The sequence below is a fragment of the Cryptomeria japonica genome, chromosome 6, assembly GCF_030272615.1.
Source record: "Cryptomeria japonica chromosome 6, Sugi_1.0, whole genome shotgun sequence".
Classification (NCBI taxonomy): domain Eukaryota; kingdom Viridiplantae; phylum Streptophyta; class Pinopsida; order Cupressales; family Cupressaceae; genus Cryptomeria; species Cryptomeria japonica.
Window position 1 is genome coordinate 107,877,571 of NC_081410.1, and position 22,973 is coordinate 107,900,543.

The following is a 22,973-nucleotide window of genomic DNA, read 5'->3' on the forward strand; positions in this document are numbered from 1 at the left end:
GTCCTTGAGATCATCCACAACCTAATGATAACAGTAGCCGCTTTTGCTCATACTAAAGATGTTATCATTCTTGTTCTTCAAGTAATCAGGCAAACACCAAGGAAGACCTTAGCACAAAAAAAGATAATGGATGGAGGAGCTCATAATTTACTCCAGTGGTCTACTTTACTCCAGATGAAGGAAGTTCTTTTTGAAGACACCAGTGCCAAATGCAATCAAGTGGAGGAGGTCATCCATCCAATCCAGGACAAGGTGTTTGGGGTTTTATGTACTATTCTTGGCAGAAGAATCGAAGTTGAGACAGATGTGGATCTTCAAGAATTGGAAGAAAGGGTCAAGGTCATCTTTTGCAAAGATGAGAATGTTATTACAGATGAGCAAAGAGATCAAATGTTTGCTACTATGCTCCTGATTGAGAAGATCAAGGAACTCGAACCTGAATGGGATGCAGCTCTTCTCAAGGCCTTTGATCAAATTATTCACTTGGAGGAACGAATGAGGAATCTTCCCGAGATTCCTATGGCTGAGATTGAAAGAATCGTGTCCAGATTCATTGCATATGCTAAAAAGGAGCATTGGAAAAGGAATAAGGTTCTAGAAGAGAGGTTGTTATAGGTGACGTGGCACCTTGATTGTCATTGGTCTATGTTTCCTAGATTTTTGTGCCAAATTAAATATTTGGTTATGCATTTAATATTGTTCAATAAAAGGGGAACTTTTGTAATAAAACCCTAATTAGGGTTTAGGTGTCAGAATCTCAGTCGTTGATCTTCTTTTGATCTGGGTCGTTCATTGTAATTGAGGATGCTATTTATACCCTCATTCACTTTCATTTTGTAATTAGAAATAGAGAGCAATAAGAAATAGTTAGAAGTTTAGAGCTTTTTGAGAGAAGAAAGTATTTGTAGCAAGATTGAGCTTTGAAGAAGGAATTTCAAGCAATTGTTGTCTATTTTGGCTTTGAGATCAATAAAATATTGAAGTTATGGTGTTTTATTGCAATTCTTGTGGCTATCTTCATGGTTGTTTGTTTTCTTGAATCATTCTCAGTCGAAGTAGTATTTAAGTTTGAAGGACTAAGTGTTGGGCTTGATCTTTGGTGAGATTCACATTCCAAACCACTAGCTTCTTACTGATTGTAGGAACGCCTTGTGTGGTCAACTGGAGAGATTTGAATTACTTAAACCTTCAATCGTCATTGAGCTTTGGATATGTGCCTTTGTGGTAGTATCCATGATCCTTGATGAATTGAAAAAATCATTTGTTACCTTAGAAGATCGCATCAATTTCAGTTGAGTTGTTATTTCATGGCAATATTGAAATTGGTAAAATCTTGCCAAGTCTAGCCTACATTGGGTCATTCTTAGGATTAGATTAGAATTTACCCCTTGCAAACTCTACCTTTTGATCTTTTTTAGAACTTGTTAGTTTAGAGAAATCTTGTTCCTGCAGCTCGGATGACGTAAGGCCCCTTGATGAAACAGCATTCACAACGACCATTGGTGCTTATCCACACGTAGAGACCCTACATAAAAGAACATTGGAGTCACCCTGATTGATCCTTTTTTGCGACATCTTCAGCAATCAGAGGCTTTATTCAAGAGAGGATAAGGTAACCTTGGGTATTTTATTCTGTGTATGATTGTGTACAAAATACACGTCAACAAGTCTCTACGTGTGGATAAGCACCAGTGGTCATTGTGAATGCTGTTTCATCAAGGGGCCTTACGTTTTCCGAGCTGTAGGAACAAGATCTCCTAAAACTAACAAGTTCTCAAAAAGATCAAAAGGTAGGGTTTGCGAGGGATAAACTCTAATCTAATCCTAAGAATGACCCAATGTAGGCTAGACTTGGTAAGATTCTACCAATTTCAATATTGCCAAGAAACAACAACTCAACTGAAAATGATGCGATCTTCTAAGGTAACAAATGATTTTTCAATACATCAAGGATCATAGACACTACCATGAAGGTACATATCCAAAGCTCAATGACGACTGAAGGTTTAAGTAATTCAAGTCTCTCCAGTTGACCACACAAGGCGTTCCTACAATTAGTAAGAAGCTAGTGGTTTGGGACGTGAATCTCACCAAAGATCGAACCCAACACTTAGTCCTTCAAACTTAAATACTACTTCGACTAAGAATGATTCAAGAAAGCAAACAACCATGAAGATAGCCACAAGAATTGCAATAAAACACCATAACTTCAATATTTTATTGATCTCAAAGCCAAAATAGACAACAATTGCTTGAAATTCTTTCTTCAAAACTCAATCTTGCTACAAAATAACTTTCTTCTCTCCAAAAGCTCTAATCTCCTAACTATTTCTTATTGCTAACTATTACAAAATGAAAATGAGTGAGGGTATATATAGCATCCTCAATTACAATGAACGGCCCAGATCAAAAGAAGATCAACGGCTGAGATCCTGACACCTAAACCCTAATTAGGGTTTTATTACAAAAGTTCCCTTTTTATTGAACAATATTAAATGCATAGCCAAATATTTAATTTGGCAAAAAAATCTAGGAAACATAGACCAATGATAATTAAGGTGCCACGTCATCTATAACAACCTCTCTTCTAGAACCTTATTCCCTTTCCAATGCTCTTTTTTAGCATATGCAATGAATCTGGACACGATTCCTTCAATCTCAGCAATAGGAATCTCGGGAAGATTCCTCATTCGTTCCTCCAAGTGGATAACCTGATCAAAGGCCTTGAGAAGGGCTACATCCTATTCTGGTTCGAGTTCTTTGGTTTTCTCAATCAAAAGCATAGCAGAGAACATTTGATCCCTTTGCTCATCTGTGATAACATTCTCATCTTTGCAAAAGATGACCTTGACCCTTTCTTCCAACTCTTGAAGATCCACATCTATCTCAACTTCGATCCTTCTGCCAAGAATAGTACATAACACCCCAAACACCTTATCCTAAATTGGATGGATGATCTCCTCAACTTGATTGCATTTGGTGCTGGTGTCCTCGAAAAGAACTTCCTTCATCTGGAGTAAAGTTGACCACTGGAGTAAATTATGAGCTCCTCCATCCATTATCTTTTCTTGTGCTAAGATCTTCCTTGGTGTTTGCCTGATTACTTGAAGAACAGGAATGATAACATCTTTAGTATGAGCAAAGGCGGCTACTATTATCGTTAGGTTGTGGATGATCTCAAGGACCTTGGATAGCTCAATGGATTGTCTGCATCATTCTTGTTGCAAACTCAACGGCAACTGTATGGGATTTGTCAATCCAAGAGCTCATAAGCTGGACCAAGCTCTTAACTCTCTCTGCCTCACCAACTGATTCAAGGGGAAGTGCTTGCACAGGAGACACTGCGGGATCCTGACGTCCTAAAGGCTGACTGAGATGGCTAAAGTAGCCTCTCCAAGCACCGACCTCTCTCTCAAGTTTTCTATTCTTTTCCATTTCTTCCTTAAGTTTATCTTTAAGTGCCTCAAACGAATCAGTTGCCTCATCCATTCCCTGCTCGGTGGTGAGTGGACCAAGCTCAAAGGTTTCTACATCGTACTCTTCTGCAAGGATTTCACCTTCGTACTTGTCCACTGCTGGTGTAGCTATCTGCAACTTCCCGGACCCTGCCTCATCCCTGATCATCTTGGACATCTTGGTGGCCTTCTTCTTTTCTGTTACTCCCTAAAAATTTCCAACAAGGCTCTCTAAATCAATCACATTATCTTCGTCTTCGATCACAATCACCCTTGTTAGTCTCTCCTTCAACCAATCTGGAATGGCGGACCTTGTCTCTCTAACTTGGATCTCTTTAGGCAATGGCTCTTCTTTCCAGAGAGGAGACGTTACTTCATCATCATTGTCTTCATGTAGCTCATTGACCTAGGGAGATTGACTTGATGAACGTTGAGATGCCTGTCCTTCTTCGTGTTTATCATTCTGAACCATTGATTCCATAGATTCCTCCACTTCAAGTGTCCTTTTTTCTTGTCCTTGACTTGTCCTTTTTTCATGTCGAGAAGATGTACCGGATGAGCGATCTCGATTGGCCTCTTGCTTCTTCTTGGAGGGTTCCCTTTTCTCAGGTCTTTCTTTCCTCTTCGCACCTCTAGGATGAGGATTGCCTTCACTTACGCTTCTGGGGTGTGGATTGCCCTCGCTTGTGCTTCTAGGATGAGGATGACCTTCACTTGCGCTTGCTCCTCCTTCTGTCAACCTTTCCTCCAAAGTGAAAGTCATTGGTATATTCTGCTCTCTCAACTTTTGATGTTGCACATCAACCCATCTGCGAGTACAGGGCAAAACTGGAGCCATCAAAGTTTTTAAGTCCACAACCTCAGGTTCGTTCCAATCTATTTTCACTGCCTTGTCCTCTCTATCATAGGATGACTGGAGGTGCCTGCCACTGTCCTGAGCTTGATCGGCCACTCTGTAAACTTTGCATTTCCTGATGAAATCCAAAGGCAATCTGGAATGCATCTTTCTTTTCACTTCTAAATCATCTGAGAGATTCATCCAAAAGTCCTCTACTTGACATTCATGCTTGTATTTTCTACCAACTGTCTCCTCTATATACCCATAAGGATCAAAATTCTCCCTCAAGGAAAAGAATGAAAATGAATATAAGGCCAACTCTCTTTCTGCATTGTCTAAAGCTGGAGCATTAGGACATACCTCAACTGAATTCCCTAGTATGATAGGTACAGGAATTCCATTTCCATGCCTGTGTCTGAATGCCTTTGCATAAGCTGCCAACTGCCTAGTCACCTCAAGTAGTACTATCCTGTCTGTTGGATATCTTGGCAACATATATGGAGGCGAAGGACACCCATGAACTCTAATATATGTAAACTTCTGAAATTGGATAAACCAAGCACCATACCTCTTTACAAGTTCTTGTGCCTCTTGAGATATCCGATTGTGAATCCCGCCTTGCAGTGTCCTGGTGAAATTCATCGTGAAAGTATCATTGACTAACTTGTAGTTACTTCCTGGTGGATGATGCAAATGAACATAAGAATCACAAACTCTGACTCTCCAGGTCCTCTTCCAATCACTCCTTTGTGAGGTAGTCCTGCATATTCAAAACTCCTGATCAAGGCATACATGATGTACGAGCTCATATGGAAGGATTTAGTAGCCTTCAGTCTTCTCAACTGTACGTCCAAGCAATGGCTAATAATTCTAGCCCAATGAATTGTTCCTTTCCCTTGAACTATCACTTGGATGAAGTAAAACATCCACTTCTCAAAATAGAAGGCTTGAGGAGCCCCTGTAACTCGATTGAGTAAGGTTATCAAATCTCTGTATTCCTCCTAGAAGTCGATCCTATGTGGTGTGTTGGGAATCTTGCTCAGGCGAGGATGACTTTTGAGTAACCAATTCTTGTTAATGATGCTCAAGCAAGTGTCTAGATCATCTTCGTACATGGATCTAGCTCCTTCCAAGCTTTTGTAAATCATATCTTTATGCTCTGGTAGATGGAGAGCTTCACTGATAGCCTCTTCTGAAAGATAAGCCAAAGTGTTTCCTTCCTTGGACACGATCGATCTTGACTGTGGGTCATAATGGCGGGCACACTCGATCATATGCTCATGGCACTGGATTGTTGGAGGGAAACCGGCCGCCTTGATAATGCCACTTTCAATTATTCTCCTTGCGACAGGTGATGGCTTTCCAATGTAAGGGACCTCTCAAAACTTCTTCACACTGAAGTTTCCCAAGTTGGTATCTCCAATGTTACTCCACTTTGACACGATCTTGGTCTCCATCTCTTCATTCCTTTGATCTTCCTTCATGAGGACTGGAACGACTGGTGGATACTCCTGCCTTTGGGGTCGCCATCTTGATACCTACACAACGTTTCATAATGAGTAATATATTTTGCAATTTAAATATTTAGGAAACTTCATGATAAATCTTTGAATTATCATTTCCTAAATATAACTACGCAATTTGGAATTCAAAATTCAAAATTTCAACATTAAACTAGGAGGATCTCGCCATACCTCTTCTTGAGAACTAACTCTAAAAAACGATGCAAAATAAGGAAATTCGCTAGGAAAAAGGGTAGATCGAAGTCTTTAAAATGAGCTTCCTTTATCAACTTCACCACCTTTTGCCTTCAACGCCTTGAGGAAAATTCGCTCCACCTCTAGCCTCTTCCAAATCGCACTTGAACAAATGATTGAATGATGGATTAACATGCTACAAAATACCTCTCTTATATAGGCGCTCACCATTGCAATTTCCCAAAGGCCGACTTGGAAAATAGGCCAAAATAAATAAAATCTAATAAAAGAAGAGGCCGACTTTTATAAAAAATATTAAAAAGATACCTTACGCGCTCTATTTTTGAATTTAATTTAATAATAATTAATTTTAAATGCCTTTATAATTAATATTTCGATTTTTTAAAGGCTTAAATTAATTATTAAATGCCCATGCGCTCTTATTAAATGCCAATTTAATTCAAATATTTCAAGGTTTTAGCGAATTTGGCATTTAATGCAATTTGAAGGATATTGGCGGCTAAGTGTGGGAAGAATAAGGGATATCAACAACATCGCTCTGGTCCCTTGGAGAGGGACAGGAGCGCCCATGCATTTTTGGCCTTGTATTTCTTGCTTTTCATGTTCAAAGTCTTATCTTGGACGTCCAAAATAGCATTTTCATTTGGAACCTTGAGTTTAATTCATTCCTTCTTTGGAAGGAGTGAGCTTTAAAGCACTTTCGCCCTGGTCCCTTGGTGAGGGACAAGAGCGATCTTACCTTTTGTCCTTGGTCCTCATTTTCCAAATTGTCAGTTCATGTTGGGGGTAAACAAATAATCTTCATTCGTCCTTTCAATGCATGTTTCACTCGCTTTCTCAAGGCAAAATTGACCCTCTTAAGATTTTCGCCCTGGTCCTCCAGTGAAGGACAGGAGCGATTTTTGTTTTTGAGCCTAGGGTTGTTGATTTTTGGGGTTGATTCCTTGTTCATCATCCTCTTAAAGACATTTTGACTTTGCACAACCTTGCCTTGGCGTGGTCTTGGAAGGAAATGATTGATTTTGGGAAAAAACGCCTTGGTCCTCCAGAGAAGGACAGGAGCGCTCTTTAGCTTATTGCACACATTCATGATCGCATCAACTTCCAATTACCTTCAAGGCAAAAAACGTCATTCCTTATTCCATCTTGAGTGTTGGAAACGAAAGTGGTACTCTAAAATTAGGCATATTTGAAGATTTCGCTCTAGTCCCTTGGTGAGGGACAGGAGCACCCTTGCCATTTTTCATCAAGCTTTGTGGTCTTTGCAACTTCGTTCTTCCTTGAAGCATTTCAAATATCATCGCCATCTTGTGCCTTGACCTGGATTCATCCCAATTTGGGAAGGAAGACATGATAATGTGTTTTTCGCCCTGGTCCCTTGGTGAGGGACAGGAGCGCCTTGGCCATTATGAATTCACTTATGTTTTGCCAACTTTCAAAATTATCTTCAATGGGGTGATTACGCCTTCCTTCCTTCATCTCAAACTTGAAACTCGCTTTACCTTTGCCAAGAATTTGTCTCTTGAGAAAATCGCTCTGGTCCCTTGGAGAGGGACAGGAGCTTCCCTTGAAAATCGCTCTGGTCCCTTGGAGAGGGACAGGAGTGCCTACTGCAACTTGGGTTGATTTTCTCCTTCATAGGCCACTCAAGTTATATTCAACGAATAAAACATACTTCTCTTGACCTCCTCAAATCGCGAAATCACTTAAATCTTGTGAGGACAATGCAAATTAGGAACTCAAGCTCCGATCCTTCAGTGAGGGACGGGAGCGCCTTTTGTCCTCAAGGCCAAATCTTTACAATTTTCATCTCAAATTTCCTTTGCTGGGGAAGATACCATCATTTTGCAAGCTATGAACAAGAGCCCAAATCCAAAAAAATGTCCAAGAAGGTGTGTTTGAAGAAAATCGCTCTGGTCCCTTGGAGAGGGACAGGAGCGATTTGTCTTGCTAGGCCAAAAGTTCAACCTTTCATTGCTAACGACTAAGTCTGGATACTCCATTACGCTCATTTCATCCTTCATTGCGTCCTTGATGCTTCAGTTCAATCAACCAAGGCCAAAAATGATCTAAGTAAACCATTTCGCCTTGGTCCTTCAGTGAAGGACAGGAGCGAATTCTCCTTAAACTTTAAAAAAAACTTGTCATTTTTGAGTCTTGAAAATCTTCAAAATCTTCAATTTACGTCCAATTGTATCCCCTAGCGACCCTGCACAAAACAATTAAAACAAGTCAATAACCAAGATGCACCAAATATCATTTTCGCCTTGGTCCCTGGGAGAGGGACAGGAGCGATTTTACCTCTATAAGCCAAAATATCCAAAATTTAGGTCCTCAGTCATTTCACAAGGCATAATTAGGTCATCTCCAAGGCCAGGAATCGGTTACCAAACCTTCAAAAATTTGGTCAAAATTTACCCAGACAAAATTGCATAATTCAATCATTAAAATGCTAACACTTAGACCTAACTTGAATTTGCCCTCAAAATCCTGATTGGACCCATCCTGAGACATTCTTGACTTCCTGGCAGGCTCATCCTATTTCAAAATTGCAATCTTCGGGAGGATGCTTAATAATCTTTCAAAATTTGACTGGACTCCGGCTTGAACATATCAAAAAGAAACCCCTAAGGCTTAACCCCAGTCTAGACGACTCACTCACTTACTCAAAACCCTAAAAGCAAAGAGAAGAACAGGCAAAACAAAAGCAAAAAGAGGGGGTCCCCATTCTAATGGGGCGATGTGTGAAATGGTCACAACAAACACAAAACTCCCTCTTAATTCCTGATTCAACACAAAAATCATAAAAGCTACCGAAGGTGTATTCACTTCCATTGTCAAATCTTAAACATTTAATTCTTTTACCAGAGGAGTTTTCAGTTAATGTTTTAAACTCTTTAAATTTACTTAAGACTTCATCAGATTCTTTGGATTTCAAGAAGTAGATCCAAGTTTTCCTAGAAAAATCATCTATGAAGATTACGTAATAAAGAAATCCACTAGGAGATGTTATAGACATAGGACCACATAAATCAGAGTGAACAAGTTCTAGTTTGTCTTTAGCTCTATTTTCACTTTTATGAAATGGACTTTTAACTTTTTTTGCCTATAGCACAACCTTTACAAGTGTTATCATGAATTTGACTGAGTTTAGGCATACCTTTGACTAACTTTTCAAGGGATGGAAGAGCTTGATAATGCAAGTGTCCAAGTCTTCTATGCCATAACTCACAGGATTCTAGAGCCTCATTAATGAGGGCTTGAATAGGGTTAGTAGAGAGCTTATAAAGACTGTCATATCTATGACCAATTGTACGAGCAGATTTAAAACTAGCTTTCTTAGGCCAAGCAAAAACTTTTCCCTCAGAAAATGCAATTTGATAACCTTTATCTTCTAGAGCAGAAATGGAAATTAGGTTTCTTTTAATTCCAGGAACAAACAAGATATCACTAAGGTGCAAGGAAATACCAGAATCTAAATTCAAAGTAGAGTCAGAACCTCTTACCGAATAACGAGTGTCATCACCAATTACCACGTGAAGGCTGGTATCCTTTTCTACTAAGCCTGAAAGGTGATCACAGTAACCTGTAATGTGTTTGGAGGCACCACTGTCAATCAACCATGTATTGCTATCTGAAGGAACACTGCTAGACAAAGCGGAGATGAATAAGAAGTCATCGTTTTGTTCTGAGACTTCATTTAAGTTGGCTTCACTTTGGTTAGCGTTATTCTGACATTCTTTAGCATAGTGACCAAATTTGTCACATCTAAAGCATCGGACACGCGAGGTATCTCTTGGTTTCTTCCAAGGGTGTTGGGAACTAAATGGTCTGAATTCCCTATTTCTTTTTGGATAAGGTTTCTTCTAATTTCCCCCTTTCTTGCATTGAGCTGCAAGCATGTGATGATCATCTACATGGGGACTTTTGGTTTGCCCTCTTGTGATGAGATGAGACTCTTCTTGGATGCAATCATTCTTAAGGCGATCAAGGGTAGGTAACTCAGTCCTACCACTTATGGTTTGGATAAATGACTCCCATGAGTGAGCTAGACCATTTAGGGCAATCATGACAAGGTCTTTGTCTTCCATGTTATGGCCAATTAAACCTAGTTGATTCTTTAGTTCTGAAATTCTCATAAAGTAGGAAATAACAGAATCTTCTTTAGCCATTTTGATATTAAGTAGTTGTTGTCTTAAAGTAATTGCCCTACTGAGATTGTTAACTTCATATGTACCTTGAGATGGCTGAACATTTCCCTTGCAGTGGTAAATGAGGCAATAGAGGTGACTAGATGGTCTTTGACTGAATCAATGAGAATCTTCCTGGCCTTGACAGTATCCCTTTTGAATTGTTTTAGTTCGGCTGCATCCACAGGCTCAGTTAGCTCTTTCGCTTCTATGAATTGGAGAAGATCTTCTTCCTCTAGAGCCAACTTGATCCGAACTTTCCATGCAGTAAAATTGAGATTCCCATCAAGCCTATCTTCAACTTTCAGCCCCATTGACCTGACCTGCAAATGCTACACCAATCTGAAAATAAAGGAATACTGAATTCTGAATCTGAAATTTGATCTAGCCTATAGCTCTGATACCATGTTAATTTTAGCACTTTTAGATTAGATGATACTCAGAAAATCAGAATTTGTTTCCAACTAGGTTAATTAGATTTATTGGTTTTCAGATTTAAGCATGATAAGAAATGAATGCAAAAGAGACAAGACAAAGTTACCCTGGGAAAACCTCCTAGGAGGAAAAACCTAGCCAGAAAAGATCCTCAGATCTGATTATGGTTTTAGATTCAATTGACAATTACGACTTATCTGGAGTATAGAAGTTGCAGTCACAAGGAAGATGGTATGGAAGACTACACAGCTAGTTTGTTGACAGTGATCATGTTATACAATCCTTCTAACTTGTCTTGCTGTGTATGCACCTTTCAACTAGTTGCAGTCCTTTGCTTGAGCCTTCAATGGAGATTCATGGAATTCGTAATCAACAATTAGATCTGCTGTTCATTTAGTTCGTTGTGATCACTAATTGGATCTGCTGTTCATTCATGGAGTTCGCTGTGATCAATAATTGGATCTGCACATATATGAAATTCGCTGTGAGCACCACTTAGATCTGCGCATACATGTAGTTCGCTGTGACCTACTGCTTGTAAAAGAGTTCGCTGCACAAGGAGGATATATTTCGCATTTGCTTGCAAATTACATTGATGATATTGTGAGAGATAAATGTCTTATTTATAGGAGAGCAAACACTCCTAATCAAGTCGGCTTGATCCCTTTTAATTTCATCAATTTATTTAATTCCTTTTTGTGTGTAGAGGATAGGGTCAGCCCTATTAAGGTATAGCGTGGGTTTATTTAATTCCTTTTGTGAGTGTAGCGTGGGGACTTTTAAAGAGGCCGAAGGATATAGGGCCTGGTCCTATATATTGAAGAAGGGGCTGGCCCCCTTAGGCAGATTCCAATGTTGCCCAAGGCAATTGGAATCCACCAGGCCCTAATTATAAACAACAATATGGAGTCTTCACTATGAAGCAAACAGGATGGAAGGCTTTTGGCGTGAAGCTTTGAGGAGGAATTCTTGTGTTCTCGTGACTCCTCCTAGCGGATTTGGGAAGGTATGCCTGGTTTAGGGCGGATGGAAGAATAAAAAACGTGTTGGAATATATATAAGCAGATTTTTTATAAGAACGATTCACTTTTTTCACTTCGGGTTGCTGGAAAGAGATTTTTGCTCTGCAACTAGGGTTTAGGTTTTTCTTGGTGACGTGGGAGAAAAGAAGGTTGCTGTGAAATCGTTGTGCAGATAACACTGAGTCGTTTTGACTTCTATAGTCAGGTCATGTTATACTTCTCAAACCCTATGATTTTGCTCATATTTTGTCTTTCATAATGAAAAAAAAATAAGAGAGGGAATGGTGTGAAATAGACTATTGCAGTCATATCTTTCTTTCCATGTTAGGAAAAAGAATAAGTTAAAAGGAAATATTGCAGTCCATTCCGTATACATTCCTTAATTCTGAGACATTTTTAAGGAAGAATTTGTTCTTAAAAGGATAATTGCAGTGTAGAGGTTGCGTAATTTAGATGTTGTGACTTGTGTTTTTCTTACATGCTTATACCCTGTCTTCCTAATGAGAAAGGAGGAAATTACATGTTATGGGTATGCAGAATTTATTAAATAAATGTTGCTGGATGGAATGTTTTGTTCTAGCAAATGGTTTAATATCTGCTTAAGCCTTGCTGAAGGGTTAAAACCAGTTTGATATTTTGTACGGATGTATTAACGTCATTGCAAGTAAACATATGACCACATGCATAGGAACTTTATATATATATATATATATATATAAGGAAATAAACAATCTGAGGATGAATCATATTCTGAAATCATAAAGGTTAAAACCAGTAAGTTATGCTGAAATAAACCAATCAGTTTGGAGGGTTTACATACTCAAGACTTGTAGTATGAAGCATTACCCACTTAATTTTGGTCTGACTCAAAAATAACCAAATCTGGAAATTTAACAGCAGAGATGCCCTTAATGTCTCATGCGTATTTACATCATCACTCGTATATATACATACATATATATGGAAATTTAACAGCAGAGATACCCTTAATGTCTCATGCGTATTTACATCATCACTCGTATATATACATACATATACATATATATATATAACAGCAGAGTTACCCTTAATGTATCATGCATATTTACATCATCACTCATGTATATATATATAACTCGGAAGAAAGATATGTATAGCTATTAAATTATACAGAGATATACCATTCAGTTTAGAGGGTGTGCATATCCGATAGACTTGAAACATGAAGAGTATACCCTCTTTATCGAGTTGTCTCAAAACTATCTAACTCTAAAAAAATATTATAGCAGCAGTAAGGATGACTTATCTATTCGAGATTTACCACCTCTAGATTATGTTAAAACTAAAACCCTAGCCTAGGAAGGTAGTGGGTTGAGGAGCACAGCTATACCATGATGCAGATAGCATCTCCATTGGAGAGAATACCCTCAAAATTTGCCATGACAGCAGAGACATGTCAGGCATGGTGTACATTCCATACTTAAAGGTTGGACAGACAGCTAGCGGCTCTTACACCTCTTTCTTTCCCAATCTAGGGAATTAGTTGTATTATTAAAACTCTTTTGCAATTTTGAATGAGTAAATTAATAGAAACTCCTTGAGAATTAGTGCTGGTAATGAAAAGAATGTAAAACAATTATATGGCCAATAGTCTCTATGTGAGCACAAATATGGTCAACTATAAGTTAAAACTCACTTGTTCTAGACCTATGCCCTAGAGTCCTTAAATTGCAGTCGAGAAGGGTGTAATTATGATTTGACATGTAAGTGTGATCCCAACTATATGAAAACCTTAGGGCCAAGGAGGTCCTCATACCAAAGCATTAATCAAGATGGTTAAGTTATTCTTAGCTTGGTAAGAAACGACTAGCTAGAGCAGTATTTCAGTGCTCATTAATGCAATCGGGCATAATAAATATTATGGAAGCACTTAGACTTTAAGTAAACATTACCTCAGTGTGAAAAGGTTTGATAGACAAGGGAGCTTATAACGCCTCTTAATGCAGATAGCCATAAGTATAGAATACATAGCTTCATAGATTCCTAATGATGTTTGGCATTCAAACAAAAACAAATTAGTTACATTGAACAGTATAGTAGCACATTTTACAACTAAAATGGAATAAGGCCTTAGACCTCAAGAAGAGGTAGAGTACTAATCGATACAAACAAACATGCCGGATTAGGGAGAACTATTGACTGTTTGATATTCATGTAATATTCATGTGTGAAAAAGGACATCGTATGTTAATCATTTGCAACTTAATGACGGATGCAAATTAATTAAGGCCAAGAATGGACTACTTGTCTTGTGTAAACAACATTGAGATTGTGTGAAATACGAACTATTTCACTATTGTACTTAAGACTGGTAAATTTGTACAAAACATTGGTTCATAAAAAGTAGTACAGTGATTTCTACCTATTCTTAAAGCTTGGATTCATCCTTGTACTCGTGAGAGAGCGGGTCGCTAGCTCAAGGGCACAAGAATGAGCTTTGTATTAAATTAATCTAGGGTTCTGTCAAGGAAAGGTTACTTTATAAGAGTATAAGACATCTTGAGTTTGTTGACCAGCATGGGAAATTTGGGTATAAATAGATATGACAGTCAATGAGCCTCATAGAGTCTGAATGCAGTAGCATAGAGACAGACACGAGTGCTTGGTTACCATTTAAAAATTCAATCCAACCGAGCAGGATGATGAACAATTGTCTTCATGATTTAGCATGTTTGCGATAACATAGAAACCCTCAGTCAAGTTGATGTTACTTCTGTAAGCGTCAACCAGATTGTTAATCCAAATACACAATCCAATCAGAAGTCATACTAGTTAGGGGTAGCCTATAGTGTTTGACCGACTAGGGATCTATGTAGGATTATACACCAATTCAGATGGCATGAGTTAGACTTCCGTTACCTCCCTATAAAGGGTCGGGCCAATCCAGTCAAATGTGGCACGGAGGACTACTAAGTCTATGGTTGGGCAGAAAAGCGCCCTAATGATACTTTTCCCTCCTCATTGGTCGATTGATAAAGTTATGAGAGTTTCAGAATATTGGCATCTGGAGAAATGTACTTTCTAAACCCTTCCTTTCATTTAAATTTAAAGTTACTTGGGTATCTATTGTGACGTTTTCACACATCGCCCCATTGCAAATGGGGACCCATGTTTTTTTGCTCGTTTTGCTCGTTTTCGCTTTGCTTTTTTAGGGTTTTGTTAGTTTGTTAGTTGTCTGGATTTAGGGTCAAGCCTTAGGGTTTTAATTATCGTCTTTTCGGACCAAAATCCAGTCGGTTTTGGGAGCTTTTTGATTTTCCTTTTCTAGAATGCAAATTTTGAATGCAATGAATTCGCCAGAATGGTCTAATTTTCAATTGGAATGTTGATGCAGAGCTTAAATTTGTCTAAGTGTTGAAGATGAAATGTGAATTTTTGTCCAATTGAATATTTTTGACCAAATTTTGACATTTTTGATTTTTGATCCTAGGCATTTCAAATGATTTGTTTTCGCCTTGTGAAGTGTTAAAATGTGTAAAATCATGTTATTTTGGCCTGTAGGAGCAAAATCGCTCCTGTCCCTCAGTGAAGGACGGGAGCTACAAATCCGATTTTGCTTTGTCCTTGCAGGATTTTAACGTCTTGACGATGTGAAAAGGTCCAAAGAGGTACATTTTATCAAATGAATATAACTTGAAGTGCTGTCGGGGAGATCACATGGATAAGCAAGTCCGGCTTGAGTAAGGTCCTGATCCTGAATTTGGCTAAGTCTGGAATGTCCTGATCCTGAATTTGACTAAGTCTGGAAACTGACAAACCTCCAAAAACTAGATTTTGCAATATAACTCCTGGAGGTCTGAAACCACTCTCAAACATCCTGAAAGTATATATGGAATATAACTTAAAGTATAAGTGACATTTCCTTCTATGTTTCTTCTTTCTTATACTTAAATGTTATATTCCATTAAAATTGTCCTGATTGAGAGTGCGAAAAGTCAAATTTCGCTCGTGTCCTTCTCCAAGGGTCCAGAGCGAAATGCGCTCCTGTCCCTCTCCAAGGGACCAAGGCGAATCGCTCGTGTCCCTCACCAAGGGTCCAGAGCGAAAATGCTTAGTTGAGCCATTCCTGACCTTGTTTGGACGAATCGAGACATAAAAGGCATGGTGAAGGACGAAATGAGCATGATAGAACATCCAGACTTGATCAAAAACAATGAAATGATGAAGTTCTTGCCTAGAGGGTCAATTTCGCTCCTGTCCCTCACTGAAGGACCAGAGCGATATTAGGTATATTGATCAACTCATGCAAAAATCACGTAAGGTCAAGGTTTTGCAAGGTCTTAGAGGGTCCATGGAGTCTTTTGAAGGAGATACACGAAGATTTCAAACGTAAAATGATCATCAAGTTGAACATAGAGACCATATCGCTCCTGTCCCTCTCCAAGGGACAAGGGCGATGATCCCTTTAAACGTCCAAACACCTCATGCAAACAAATGGAACAAGCGCAAAAGGAACGAACAAGGATGTTACTCACTTTACAATGAAAGAATGAGGTCGAAGATGCATAGTGAACGTGAAAATATGAAGATCGCTCCTGTCCTTTGGACAAGGACCAGGGCGATGAACACTCAAAGGCACTTAAGCACACATGCAAAGCAATCAAATTCGAAGAGCCTAACAAAATGATCAATTTTTGAACGTGGAGATGAAGGAGTTGAACGTTGAAGTTGCAAGAATTATGACAAAATCATGGATCGCTCCTGTCCCTCTCCAAGGGACTAGGGCGATGAGGTACGTCCACTTCATTTTCATATTTTTGGCGCTAAATAAACATTTTTAATTTATTTTAAATGCTAAGTTCGAAGGGTTTTGAAAATTCAATTAAATGGCATTTAAATTTAGCGCTTGGTATTAATTGATTATTTTTGCCTTGTAAGAAAATCGAATTTATTAATTAAAAATGAAGGCATTTAATAATTAATTATTAATTCACTAAAAAATTAAATTGAGCGCTTGGTATTTATTTGTTTTATGGAGGTCGGCCCTTGTTATTCATTTAAAAATCGTTCAAATTGCCTTATTTTTACAAAAGTCGGCCTAGAAGGGATGGGTGGTATGAGCGCTTATATAAGGGAGGGTGAAAGATTTCTTTTTTACATCACCTTTTTATCATTCAAATGCGATCAAAGGGAGAAGTGCGAAGTTGTATTCAAAGGGGCGAATTTTATTTCAAAGCAAGGTGGTGCGAACTTGAAGTTTCCATTTGAGCGAAGTTGCCTAGGACGTCAAAGACATATCAAAGATGGCGAAATTGCTAACTTGAAGAGGAGATCACGTCCAAGACTCAAAAGGTGGCGAAATTGATATTTTGAAGAAAAGATCACGTTGAAGACTATCTATACGTCAATTTTGCCTAGGCAAATTTTTCTCATTTGCATTCTAGAGTTAGCTCTCTTTTGAGGTATGGCGATTTATTTTTATTGCTTTATTCATTCATCGTCATATTTTAAATTTTGAAATTTTGAATTTTGAATTTTGTTTTTCCTTAGCTCAATCTTTTTTAGGAAATAATAACTCGAGGATTTATTATGAAGTTTCCTAAAAATTTGCTCTCTAATTTATGTTATGTATTGCAAAATCATGTTACTAATTTTGAAATGTTGTGTAGGCATCAAATGGAGATCCCTTCAAGGAAAATCAAGCCGGATCTAGGACGGTCTTCGCCAGGATGATCAAGTAAGGACATGGGCAACCTCTTTCAATCCAACGTTCCAAGGCGAGGTACATCATCATCCTGCACATCAAGGACACAAGGAGTTAGGACAAGAATTAATTAAAGATAGCCTCTCAACGACATCAAATTGAATATCTAGCAAGCTACAAGTGTCAGATGAGGTGGCATCCTAGTCATCACTCCTCCAGTCAGTGAGGTCCATCTCAGCATGTCCAAATTCAATGTACTTAACTCATGGAAGGTGGCACAAACTCCGATGTACCTACCCTGGCTATCCATTGGTCAATTTTTCTAAAAGGGACATGTGTCCAAGCAATACAATTTTATCATTGGTCAAACATTAAATGTTATGTAATGGTTGTAACAAACCCTAATTAGGGTTTTCATTGTTGAATCTTGGCCATTGATCTTGAATTGATCTAAGCCATCAAATTGTATTGTGGGCACTATATAAGCCCAAACATTTCATTTGTAAAAGATAATTTAGAATTAGAGAGAGATAGTATAGAAATAGTTGAAAGTAGTTAGTGGATAGAGAGTAGAATAGGAGGACAAGGCAAGAAATTGTTGCCATTGATTGTAAACAAACTCCATTTTCATTGAAGTAATGGTGAAATATGTCGTTTTCTTGCAATTTGCATGGTTTCTTGTTGAGTCTTCAATCTTAGATGGTAGATAATTAGATGAATGGAGGAAATGTGCTTGATTGATGGTGAAATTCGTATATCCATACTACTAGCAGTTTGTTGATTGCAGACTTGCCTTGCGTAGTCAACTGGAATCGTTCAGCCTAAGCTCAATTTCGATTTGTCGCCTCTTCATTGATATGCATCAACTTGGATGGTATCTATGCCTGCGGTGATGATTTGAACATCATAAAGCTCCCCTTAGAAGATCGCACTAGTCTTGTGTAGATGTTCCATTGATGTCAAAACAAGATCTAGTTAGAGTTTCATCAAAAAATCAAGTCATTGCTCCTACATTCTTAGTAGTAGGATTAGATCTTCTCTTCGCCCTTATCCTTTTTCCATTTTTTCCAAGTCTAAGTTAGTAAGAGCCTGTGTCCAGCAAAGCAGATCGGAAGTTCAATCATCACATGTAAGTCCCCTTGTGATCCCAGCAAATCACATCATACCACTGGAGCTTGTCCACACGTGGAGACCCCACTAAAAGAACCTTGGAGTCTACCTAACTGATCCTTTACGCGAATCTTCAGCAGTTAGAGACTATTTTCTCAAGAGAGGATAAGATACCTATTGGTATTTTATTCTGTGTATGATTGTGTATAAAATACACGTCAACAGTATCCTATATTTATACTTCAGCATAGATCTTGTTTACTTCAAGCTTCCAATTATATATAGTTTCTTTTCAATTATTTGATGTTCTAAAAAAAAAAATTGCTTTTCACTCCTTTTCTGCTAAAAGGATATAAAAGTTGTTATTTCAAATTTGCATAGGTAGTTGCATGTAATACCATTTATATTGGGCGTGTCATTCTTGGCAATAAACAATGCAATAATAATTTATTTATAATTACATAATTATGAATGATATACGTAATTCTTATTATATCTGGCATAAGGAACAATCAATGATGGACAATTATATATATTGAGAAAACTACCATGATAGTAATATAAGGAAGTACAAGGAGGGAGAACGATGATGAGGTCCTCCTTTAGGTAGACCACCTCATGGTAGTTGACCGATGGTCCTGTTGTGACCTTTTTCACACATCGCCCCATTGCAAATGGGGACCCTCTCTTTTCCTACTTTCTAGGGTTTTTGTTAGCGTCCTGTGACCTTTCTGCTGCAGTTTCACCAAGCCTTGTCCAGTTCAGAGCATTCCAGGCCCTGATGATTGAAAGTTAGTTTTTGCAAGTTATGTGATTCCGAAATGTGAACACCAAAGTGCTTAGAAAGGCCAAAGGACGAAGATCGCAATTGATTTGGACGAATTTGGACAACTTTCTATTTTTAGAAAGTTTGCTTTTTTGCTTTTTCCTATTTTTTAGGAAGTTTCGTTTTTGGCATTTTTAGCCCAATCCCCGGTGTGGCTATTTTTAGAAAGTTTTCCCTATTTTTTAGGGATGTAGGCTTTTTGCTTTTTCGGGATGCAAACCTAGGGTTTACACTTGCACTACTGACCTGCTTTGATCGAAACTCGAAAATTCCAAGTTTTGACCTAAGAAAGTTAAATCCCTAGATTTTAGGCTTTTTGCTTTTTCCGGGATGCAAACCTAGGGTTTACACTGGTACTACTGACCAGCCTCGACCAGAACTCGAAAATTCCAAGTTTTGACCTAAAAAAGCTAAATCCCTAGATTTTAGGCTTTTTGCTTTTTCGGGATGCAAACCTAGGATTTACACTTGTACCACTGACCAGCTTCAACCGGAACTTGAAAAATCCAAGTTTCGACCTAAAAAGCTAAATTCCTAGATTTTAGGCTTTTTTTTTGCTGCTTCAGATGATCCACCTAGGCATGGATTTCAAATTTCAAATTAATCCAATCAAATTAGACTAAACTGTGAAATTTTGAAATTTCTCTGAAAATTATTCTAAGTCTGGCTAACAAGGGTTTTGAAGTATTTCTGCAGGTTCAAACCCCACCACGATACAAGAGAGGCCATGAAGGAGCCTTGCCTGAAGTCCGCCATGCCTTAGAAGGCTATGTGGGTGCTCACCCTGAAGTCTGCCATGCCTTTGGGGGCCACATGGGTGCTCACCTCAAAGTCCGCCATGCCTTTGGGGGTCACATGGGTGCCAAGCCAAAAGTCCGCCATGTGCTAAAGAGGCCATGATGGCCAGCACCACCAAAGTCCGCCCAAGCAAGAGGAGGGATGCCTAAAGTCCGCCCAAGGGCTAGAGAGGTCATGTGGGAGCTAAGGCCAAAGTCCGCCATGCCTTAGGAGAGTCGTGAAGAGGGACCTTCAAAGTCCGCCCCATGCCTTAGCCAAATAACATCAACAATGGAGGTCATGATGGAGCCCTCTCCCAAGTCCGCCAAAGTAAGAGAGCAAGGTGGGAGCTAACAACAAAATCCGCCCAAGCTCGCCAAGGTTGGAGGCTAAGGAGGAGGAGTGACCAAAGTCCGTCATAGGCATGTGGGAGCTAACAACAAAGTCCGCCCAAGCTTGCCAAGTGTTGGGAGCAACCTCCAAAGTCCGCCATAGGCTAGGAGGGTCCTGAGGAGAGGTCACCAAAGTCCACCCAAGGTGGGAGAGAAGTCTAAAGTCCGCCATGGGCTAGAGAAGTCATGTGGGATGAATGTCTAAACTCCGCCCTAGGCCATACTGGAGATGTGTTCAAAGTCTGCCCAAAATCTTCACAAGGGGAGAGGCCACCAAAGTCCGCCCAGAGTAAGAAAGCCATAGAAGAGCCAAGTCTAAAGTCCGCCATACCTTGGAGAGGTATCCAAGGTCCGCCAAAATTTGAAGAAGATAGAGATAAAATTCGAAAAAATCAACCTACACATGGAAGGTCAAACAAAGTCAACATGATGTCACAAAATCCACAGAGATTTCAAAATTAAATCCAAAATGAAGAAATATCTAAATAAATAAAAAAATCCTCAAAATAAATCCAAAATGGAAAGTTTTTTTTGAGAATATTGAGGGAATATTAAAAAATTATTGAGATATTAATTCAAAAAGGAAAGTTTTTTTTTTAAAGGGAATATTGGAGGATTGATGAATATCTTCAAACTTAAATCAAAATGGAAAGTTTTTTTTAGAATTAGAAGTATGAGTTGGATGATTTTAGGGGTTTTGCTTAAGCCATGTCTACAAATACTTCATTATCAAATTCATTATTACACCAAGAAGTTCAAAATTACTAAGGAGAGCTTAGTAAAGTATGTCAGTTTGAAGATCATCTGGAGGAAATTCTAGATATTGCTGGAAGTGGGATAATATTTTTGGCAGAAGGCTTACAGATTTCTAGAGAAAGGCATCTTTTCTGAATTTTCTCAATATTTTGGAGAAAAGTCTAGCCTTACTCCTATCCAAGTCAGAGGTGAAATTAAAGTTGTGAATTTTCTGAATATTTTCCAGAATTTAATAAATGATTTTTTTTCGAAAATTTTGGAGAAAGAAAATCATTTTTTTGGCTAAGTATGAAATTTTTTTGAAAGTTTTAACACTTGATGGTGACTTCAACCGACCTCAAGGCTGAGGGTCTGGAGGTGAAAATTCATTTTTTGTGGCTAAGTATGAGAGTGAAAAATGGAAAATTTTCAAACACTTAGCCATTTCGCGGCCCCGTTATTTTTTTTTTTTTTCGAAATTTTGCAGGAATTTTCTAACTTAAAGTTTCCATCATTCATCTGCAGGTCTTAAGCACCATGAAGTTCCAGGTAGATAAAGATGCTCCTCTAGAGTCGAGGATGACTTCCAAGTGGAAGAACATCAGCAACACCAACCTCGGACACATCAATCTGAGGGAGTTTAAGAAGCGAACGTTTGGTCTGGACAGCCTTGTGCCTACCACCATTGCGTGAAAAATGATGAAGAGTGGTATCATGCATGCTGTCGTCTTCCTCCCCACCATGTAGTGCAATGAACTAGTAGTTGAATGTGCCAAACACTACAACCCCATCAGTAAGGATATTGTTGCACCTGATGGAAGAGTGTTGGCGAATGTCAGCGATGAGGCCATCAGAGAGGCCTTCAGGATCCTTGAGGCCATCAGAGAGGCCTTCAGGATCCCTAAGTACCACAACGCAATGTATATGACCAAGGACGAAGTTGACAGTCTGTACCACGATCACCTGGAAGAATATGATGCCATAGTTAATCATTCCTGGCTAGACAAGCCGAGGAAGGGCGCCTCCAAACTCCAGAGAAAGAGCCTAGTGCGAGCATACTTCAAGGAGGACATTGGGGACATGATTGTCTTACTCAATAGAATAATAGGAAATCCTCAAGGAGCTCCATTCGAACCCTGGATGTATTATTTCATTAATGAAATAATCAATGGAGTAAAAATGATAGACTGGGCCCGTATGATCAGCAACAACCTAGACAGCCAGCTAAGGAATCTGGAGGCGAATAGGACTTTCTTCAAGAGTTCTTACTTGTTCTATTCTTTAGCCAAAACCTACAGGTACAGAGGTCTCACTTGTAGAGGAGAAGTTGGGAACAAGGAGAACCAATTTCCGGTATATGATTGCTATCCCCAGCTCCATATGGAGGAGAAGTTCCATTTCAAAAGGGTGAATGATGCCTTCCTGATGCACATTACCCGGACCCTTCAAGGTGGCCTGCACTAGAGGTTCTCTCAAGAGTCTATGGACTTCATTGGTCGGTTCGGGTGTTGGTACATCCAATATCCAAAGTTCACTTACCTCCGAATTTAGGGATTCTTTGGTCCTCCATACAAGCTTCTAGCTTACCCTACCAACCAAGTGGTGTTGCTCGAGGTTGTGAGACAATTGGAGGAGTATATAGTGATTCAAAGGGATAAGCAGAAGAAGGCAGGGACATCCTCACTTACAATTGGTAATGGGCTGGAAACATGTCCATCATCACAGGCTGCAACTACCGCTGTGAAAGAACTGGCCTGGTATCGCTTCTACCAATACAAGGCAAGAAAAGATT

General features: G+C 39.0%; 1 protein-coding gene across 1 annotated transcript in view; it reads right to left on the reverse strand.

Moving 5' to 3' along the window:
• The window catches only part of LOC131030542 (uncharacterized), a 96,242-nt gene that overhangs the window by 59,356 nt on the left and 13,913 nt on the right, over window positions 1–22,973 (reverse strand). The window lies entirely within an intron of this gene.